Source organism: Rhagoletis pomonella, unplaced genomic scaffold (genome assembly GCF_013731165.1).
Source record: "Rhagoletis pomonella isolate Grant_MI unplaced genomic scaffold, Rhpom_1.0 Rhpom_scaffold_00007, whole genome shotgun sequence".
NCBI lineage: Eukaryota > Metazoa > Arthropoda > Insecta > Diptera > Tephritidae > Rhagoletis > Rhagoletis pomonella.
Window position 1 is genome coordinate 9,523,441 of NW_023458561.1, and position 9,505 is coordinate 9,532,945.

The window sequence follows — 9,505 nt, forward strand, 5'->3', positions numbered from 1 at the left end:
AAAAAATTCCACGCCTACGGGATGTGCCACGCCCTCTTTTATAAACTCATTCATATACACCTTACTATAAGCACCTACCGTAGCTGTGCCTGCATACCAAATTTCAAGTTTGTGGGGCTTATGGTTCCGAAGTTTTAGCTTATTCCACGCCTATGGGATGTGCCACGCCCCCTTTTACAAACTCATGCATATATACATACCTTACTATAAGCACCTACTGTAGCTGTGCTTGCATACCAAATTTCAAGTTTGTGGGGCTTATGGTTCCGAAGTTATAGCTGATAAAAAATTTCACGCCTGTGGGTAGTGCCACGCCCCCTTGTCGAATCCCGATTTTTTTTCTCCCTAATATAGGACCAGGTGTCATGGCAATACTCTATCCAAATTTCGTTCGATTCTGTCCGTCCGTTTAAGCTGCAACCTGGCACATACATACGTACACACATATTTCCACAAATATATAGTAGATATCTATCCTTCTCTTAGCGTAAAATAATTTTTAAGAAAATCTCGACTCCAGTGCCTCCTATCGTGTAATTTTTTAGTCCAAGTATTCCTTTTCAATTGGTTAACTTATGTTCAAAATATGAGCCAAATCGGCAAGTAAATGCAATTTTTAGGAATATCCTGACCCCGGCGCCACCTAGCGAGCAAATTTTTGGTAGAAATATTTCTTCTCGGGGTACTGATATATGTTCCAAATATGGACTAAATCGGTACAGCCGTTTAGTAGTTTCGTGACATTCATTATACGGAAAACTCTATGAAATTGTGAAATTGTGACGTCTCAGCCTTCTTCATTTTTCGTCAACAACAACAAAAAGTTTAAAATTTTTTTTAAATTGAAAAACTTTCCACACAGAATCTCCAAAAGAGTACTTTTTACATAATTGAAATCGGTTCAGCTGTTTGGTCAGGCATCGCCGTCATACGGAAAACATTTAATTTTTATATATATAGACTAGAGTGCCAGTTACTGTCGAAATTCGACAGTTTTTCTAGTTTTAGAAGCCTTGGAGAGGTTTTCTAACTTAACACTTAGCAAAACTTATACGGTACAAATTAACTAACCGGAAAATCTTCTGCTAAAACATAACAAAATTGTTTTTTTATCTGAGAAGGTCTTTGGAGGACTTCGGCAGGACTTGGAATTGACCCGATACATTCAAGTTTATCGCTAAATTTCAATGATTTGATACATATCGATAGTTCGATGAATTTCAAGAATGCTAAAATTCGATAACTCAACAAAATTCGTTAACTCGACCAATTTCGATAACTGTGAAATTCGAGGGCTCGATAAATCTCGATAACTCAAAAATGTAAAAACTTTGGATACCGTTATAAATTTTTACTTTTGACTTCTCCACATTTTTCGGAAACTATCTAAACATTTTGATAACTCGTTACACTCTGTTAAGACGATTAAATTCGATAAGCAGTGACAAATCAATAACCTTGAAATTTCGATAAATCGATATATTTTGAAAATTCCATAAACTTCGCTTCGTTGAACCAACCAATTTCAGTAGATCAATAATTATCGATAACTCTGTAAGTTGAAAGAACTCCATGCATTACGACACCGCGATAAATTTCCTTAAGTCTATAAATAATGATAATTCAATAAATATCGATAACTTGATACATTTCTTTGACTTGACAAATTTCGTTAATCCCACACGTTTTTATAGCTCGATAACCATCCGTAAATTTTGACAACTAAGTTTCTGTGTCTATAAATTTCGACAACTCAGTAAACATTGATCAGTTTGAATAATTTGATGCGTTGCGATAACTTAATAAGCATGGATAAATTTCGATAATTATAAACTTCGATGATTCGATAAATTTCAGTAACCTTTATGGCTGATTTTATTTCGATTCCTATCGGAAAATTTCAACTCTGTTAACCTTATTCTTTTGTATTTCTCATTGTCTCCATTTTCGCCATATCGCGATTTTCGTTTTTATCTTCACGTTGCCTTTTTTATCTTCATCTTTATCACTTGTTTCTTCATCTTCATATTTATCTTTATTTCAAGGTTTAATTTTAAATACGAAGTAAAACAAAATGCGTAACGGCTTAAATTGAACAGGTTGCAAAAACAGCCATACACAAATATGAAAATTTTTAAACGACGATTTTCAACCAATTTCGAAACTATAAAAACTCTCCTCATCTACAGAAAATTACCTTTCCAACGGTGTTTTTGGTTTTGAAATCGGTAACTGTACCTTGGTCTTCATCTTTGTTTTTATCTTTCACATCTTTGCTTATATCCTTTTCTTTATCTATTCACGTAGCGATGACGTGGTAAGATGTGACGTCATTTTATGTTATGTGATAGGATGTCATGTCATGTGTTGTCATATCCTCTGATGTCACGTCATATGATGTCATATCATGTGACGTCAAGTCTTGTGATGTCATGCCATATAATGTGATGTTATATCATATGATGTCATGTCATGCCATATAATGTGATATCATATCATCTAATGTCATGTCACGTGATATCGTGTGATGTGATATCATATTAAGTCATGTAATATCATGTGATGTCTCCTCATATCATGTGATAAAATGTGATGTCATGTCATGTAATGTGATTACATTCCATGTTCCGATTAGTATATCGATAACCCTGTTGATAACTGTGTCGATAAAAATACCGATAACAATATCCATATACATATAAAAAAATACAACGATTGTAAGATCGATTAATTCATCGATAAATATAACAATCATCAGTATCGATTATTGTACATATCGTTAACAATATAAATGACTAAATCGATAACAAAATCAATTATTTAATCGATTATTATACCCATAACAATATCCATTATTGTATCGATAACAATATCGATTATTATATTGATTATTATATCGATTACAGTTATTTAATCAATAACAGTATCGATAACAATATCGATTATTTTATCAAAGCAATATCGATTATTATATCGATAAAAATATCAAGTTTTATATCGATAACAATATCGATCTTCATCCTCAACCTTTTCTTCATATTTATCTTTATTTTTGCATATTCCTCTTCACCTTTACCTTAAAGTGTTTCAATTTACTTTGATCTTCGTTTTTGCCTGTACCTCTAGGCATCTTTGTTTTTGTTTTTATTCTCAAACCGCTAAACCGCTGAGAACCATTTCCATGTGCATTATTCCCCTTGAATTTGAAAATTTACTCCCAACCAACCAACTGCCGCTAAAGAAGTTTCACTTCATAAATTCAAGAAATGTTTTTACCCTTTCAGTTACCCTAATATACCTGCATCGGTCCAGCGGTGTCAGCCAACTCCATCTCCGAAGCTGTTAATCTTTTTGCTGATTTTTTTTTTTCCAACTTTATTTCAGGTAATTCTGATAATGATTTTATTCCTGAAGATCTTTTGTCAAATTTAGATACTCCCATTAACTTCGGGAAATTAAAGTTGACAGACGAGGATGTAGCTAATGGCATTAACCAGCTTAAACTATCCACTAACACTGATGTAGACGGCCTCTCGGTTATTTTATTTAAAAGTTGTCCTTCACTAATTGCGCCTTTGAGGCACATTTTTAACATGTCTCTATCTGCCGGAGTTTTGCTCGATGACTGGAAATTGACTTTTATTACGCCAATTCTTAAAAGTGGTAACAAAAATTGTATTGAGAATTATAGGCCGATTTCTAAGCTTACCACTGTCTCAAAACTGTTTGAGTCCATAGTAAAAGATAAAATTTACTTTGGTGTTAAACATTTATTATGTCCCAACCAACATGGGTTCGTGCCGGGCAGATCTACGTTAACCAATTTAGCTGCTTTTACAGAGGACTGTTTGGAAACCTTTCAAAAGGGATTCCAAATTGACGCTATATATACCGATTTCTCTAAGGTTTTTGACAGGGTGCCTCATCGAATATTGATAGCTAAACTTGAAGGCCTGGGCTTTCATTCAGAGTTTCTGAAGTGGATCACATCCTATCTGTATAACAGACGCTGTGTTGTTCGTTTTGATAATGTATCGTCTTATTCTTTTGTCTCCTCCTCTGGTGTTCCCCAGGGTAGTGTCTTAGGTCCGTTATTATTTGTTATCTTTATTAATGATATATCTTCCTGTTTCTCAAAGTGTAAGTTTCTTCTATATGCGGATGACCTGAAGATATACTATGAAATTAAAAATAGAGAAGACTCATTGATTCTCCAGGGTGAGCTTGATAATTTGTACTGTTGGTGTGCGCGTAATCGTTTGTCCCTCAATATTGGTACATGTCATTATACCTCTTTTGCAAAAGTGATTAGTATTGTTCCAACCTCTTACTGTTTTTCGAATGTCCCGCTAAAATCAATTACTGATTTTAGAGACTTGGGTGTTTATTTTGACTCCAAGCTCACCTTCACCACCCACATTAACTTTATTGTTTCTAAATCATTCGCGATGTTGGCCTTTATTCGTCGCAACTGCTCGTCATTTTCCGATCCTTATACTCTCAAACTGTTGTATTCGTCTTTAGTTCGGTCGAGGTTAGAATACGCTGTATTTGTTTGGAGACCTTTTCATACAGTTCATGTGATCAGATTGGAGTCTGTTCAGAGGGCTTTTATACGCTTTGCTTTGCGTCCGTTGAAATTTGTAGACCCTATTGCGTCCTATCGTTCTCGTTGTTTGTTGATAAATCTCAAGTCCTTAGAATCCGGGCGTACTTTGTTATCGATGTGCTTTGTCTTTGACATAATTGTAGGCTCTATAGATTGCTCGCACCTCCTTATGAAAATTCATTTTAATGTTCCCTCACGTATTCTTCGTTGTAATGAATTGTTTTTAGTGGGTGTTGTTAAAACTGTTTATGGTATGAATGCTCCTTTAAGGAGGACTCTCTCCCAATTTAATGCTTATTCTTCATCTTTAGACTTCGATTTTTCTTACTCAAAGTTTACTTTTAAGAATTTACTCATAAGGCACTTGTCATAAGGGTTTCCCTTATTCTATGTATATATTTGTCATATAGTCTGTAAGCGTCCTGTTTGTTGATAATAATAATAATAAATAAATAATAAAAAAAATAATAATAATGTATAAGTTTTTGAACATATAAAAATTAAAAATTAGTAAACAAACATATTATTCTGTTTTGAAAACAAACAAAATCACAGGTTTTTTAACTTATTTTTTTAACCGCTTGACTTACATGTACACTGAATTTTTCTTCACATAAAGGCACATACATATAAAAACATTAAATACATTGAAAAACATAAAAAAACATTGCCAGCATCCATATGTGGTAATTTCGTCGGTTTGGATTTTTGAACATGAGATTTTGAAAATGTATACACAAATATAAACGTGTTTAAAATTTCAAACATTTTGAACGTAGAATACGTTTCCTACTAATAATAAACATTTAGGGCCAAATTCAAAGTGCGTGTCAACTCAGAATCGGCAGTTAACTACAGATTTTCATTACAAAAATTTGTAGTTAACTACGCACTGTGAATTTAGGCCTAAGTGCCCATATTTAATAAATTTTAAACATTTTATGTGTAATATTGCTCTACGCGATAAATTTCTTATGTAAAAGTAAAAAGGCAGTGTTTAACGGTGTGTAAATTTGCGCACATGCTACTTCTCTTTATATGCGTAATTTTAAACAAACATTTCTTAGAGCAAATTTTAAACACTTTATGTGTAAACTGTGTAATTGTGAACAATAAGGGCTTAGTTAACCACTGACAGGAGTTTAACTATCACTTTTGAAATTCACAGTGCTCAGTTAACAAAACCTTAAACCAGCATGCCCCATAGTTAAACTCTTGGAAAAAAACCTGTTATTTGTGGAACGAATTTGAAATTTGTATAGAAAAATATTGATTTTTAGAAGTTGTATATTTTCAGGCGATATGAATTTCCATACTTAACTATATGACTGTGAATATAAATTAATTGTTAAACTCCTGTTGGTGGTTAAGTTAACAATGGTTAACAAAGCACTTTGAATTCGGCCCCAAGCGTTTTAAATTCAGCAAAAAAATTTGAAATTTGTTCTACGCCACTATTATGGTTAGTAAAAGTAAACAAGCAGTGTTTAACCCTTTACTCAAAGGATTTTAAAGATCCGTATACCAGGAGACTTCTCTACAACACTTTAGTTCGTTCAAAACTTGAGTATGCCGCTATTTTTGGAATCCGATTTATAGTTATTATGCTACCAGAATTGAAAGGGTGCAACGTAAGTTCATTCGCTTTACACTTCAATCGATAAAATTTGAAGAGCCGCTGCCCTCATATAGTACTCGCTGAATGTTAATAAGCTTAAAATCACTTGAGAGCAGAAGAATAATCCAGTCTCTAATGTTTGTTTAAGATGTGTTTAATGGTTTGGTTTACGGTTCGGAACTTTTCGGGCTGATTGTCTTTAATATACCCAGCATAGCTCTTCGTTTTCAGAACCCATTTTATCTTCCTGTGGTCACAGAAAATTATTTTTCTCATGCACCAAGCACAAAAAATTTAAATATTGATTTTTTATCACCGAGATCTGTTTTTAAATCAGCCATAGACGATCTGTATCGTTAATTTAATTGCCCTTTTTGGAATTTTTATCTACGTATAGACTAGTTTTATGAAAATTTTATATGTACCTCTAGTCTGTAAAATATACCATGTCATAGACTGGATAAATCGAAATTAAACAAAAAACAAGTAAGAAAGTCTAAGTTCGGGCGGAGCCGAACATTAAATACCCGGCGCAAGTATTAAATATATGTTTTTTCACCTTTACGAAAGCTACCGCTAGATGGTAAGCCGGGGTGTATCAATTTTGAGTAAATTAGCGTCCTTAAATTTCGAAATATTGCAGTTTCAAGCATTTCTGAAATTTACCGTTATATGAAAAGCGGCCGTAATTTTAGTCCGAGTTGGATCATTTTCAAAGTTTTGCTTTTATGTGGCAAGCACAATAAAAATACCGAGTTTGGTAGAAATTGGTAGAACAGTTACCGATATACATATATGTGATCATAAGTGGGCGGTGTCACGCCCATTTTCCAAAATTTTACCATAAACGTATTTCTTGGTAAAGAATTGTTGCAAGCATCAATTTTGAATAAATTAGCTTTAATATTTCCTGATTTATCGAAGATTTTGTATTTCTCTAAATTACCGTTATATGGAATGTGGGTGTGATTATTGTCCGATTTTTTAAATTTTCGGCCATTTAGTATGCTGCACCAAGGCCATCAACTGTGCCAAGTTTGGAAGAAATTAGTGCAGCGGTTACCAAGATATACACATGTAACCATAAGTGGGCGTGGCTACGCCCATTTTCCAGAAATTTATAATATTCTTATTTTTCGTCTAAAAATTATTGTAAATATCAATTTTGAGTGAATAATCTTCAGTAGTTACTAAAATATCGCAGTTTTCGTATTTCTGGAAATTACCGTTATATGGGAAGTGGGCGTGGTTACAGTCCGATTTCGCCCATTTTCAATGCCAACCTACCTTGGATAAATAGAAACCTACATACCAAGTTTCGTTGAGATATCTCAATTTTTGCTCGAGTTATCGTGTACACGGACGGACGGACAGACAGACATGGCTTAATCGACTTCTCTATTCATTCTGAACTTTTATGTATACATTTGTCTATATCTATCTCGATTCGTTTTGGCTGTTACAAACAACCGTTATGTGAACAAAATTAATATACCCTTGTGCACAAGTGCGCTCTGGTATAAAAATTTTGAAATACATTTATAATGTTGCTACTGGCAAATGGGTTAATGCAATGACAAAACTGTTGTCAAATAAGCGTATCGAAAATAAATATGTTATATTTTGATTTCACTTTGTTTATTACACTATGACCCTAATATGATTCCTGGGACATAGGAACATTTACGGAAACGTGGCTACGGACGAACTAGCAAGGTGCGGCTCCGCACTGTATGTGTCCCACGCGGTTGGCATGTGCGCTTCGCTCAGGGAGGTAAAAGCACTTAGACCAAAGCTCTCTTAGGAATGAGCAAAGAAGATACCTAGTAGCTTACTGCAGTGTGCACAGGGCAGTGGTTTTATGTAGTCATTCTTAACAACCAAGAATATCATTGTTTTAGTTAGAGTATGGATATAATTTAGCAAAAATCAAAGAAAAGTCACATGCAATTCACCGAGGTATATGTAGATAAAAATTCTTTTAATTCTGAGTCAACATTAATATCCAGCTTGCGATAAATATTGGGAAAAGCTAGCCATTGTATGCTCGTTCTCTACCCTTGCCTGCACATCAGACTGCGCCTTAGTTGTGTGGAGAAAATTTTATGTTAAGCTACAAAGCAAGACTCCTAGAAATGTTTCTTTGTTCATAAAAACGTGCCCTGCGAAAAATTTTTTAAATCGGACAACGGAAAGACTTGCCTCGAAAGGCCCTAAAGTTCAGCATTTTCATGCAATTTTTCACAAAGTAGTCAAAAGTAGCCTATAATTCAGTGGGAAATTTAATATATTTTAACGGTACTTGATGCAGTTTTGCGCCCCGATGTCAAATATGGCCAACCTATTTTTAAACATACCAAAATTTTAAAGTTATTGAGGTTTTTTCCACGTAAATTACAATTTTCTAGGAATTCAGAAGTTAATTTTTAGCCAAGTATTTAAATTTAGATCAAATTGGCACGAAGAAAAAGAATTTGTAGTAGCGATGTATTGATGCAGTTTACTTCTATTTGACACGTAGATCATGGATCCACAGTCTCGCTCCTAAATTTCATAACGGAACACTCCGCCATCTTAGATTTTGCGCATGCGTATTTTGCATTTTTCGTAAAAAACCGTTGCGCACAAATTTGTAGAGAATTTAATTTCCCACATTTTTTCATGCAAACTTTAAAAAAAGTATTTTCCTATTTTAAATTATTAGCAAAAAGTGCGAAAAAATTTTGCACTGTGACGGTTTTCGCCATTTTTCAACAATTTCTGATAAAAATGCGTTGCATATTCAAATGCCAAAGTTGTAGGGAACTTTTCTCTTTTATTGTTGGGTTCTCCGGTGGCACAAAATTTTTAAAGAAAAATCTCCGCGCAAGTTGCCCTTTTTGTGCAAATGGCTTCGCATATAAATTTTGAAATTTCATTTACGAGGGTTTAAAATTGCACGGATTGCCCAGTTTGGGAGAGTTTTGCGCTTTTAAATGAGTACCCTTAATGAAATTCAATAAAATTTGCCTACAGCGCCTTCTGGCGCAAAGCTAATGAGTAAAAATTTGTGAAGTGAGCAACCATTTTTTCGAAGGTCGAACTTTTTTATGCAATTATCTGTTTACGGAATTCGAATTATTTTGGAAATTATAGCTATTAACATTTTTCGAAGTTGTTTAGATTTGAATTGTTTTCTCGCGATTGGTAATACCGATTCTGCTCATATTTTAAACAGTTGAGAATGATGGTGTTTTCTTTCCATTTTTATTTTTTATTTTGCCATAAATATATATATA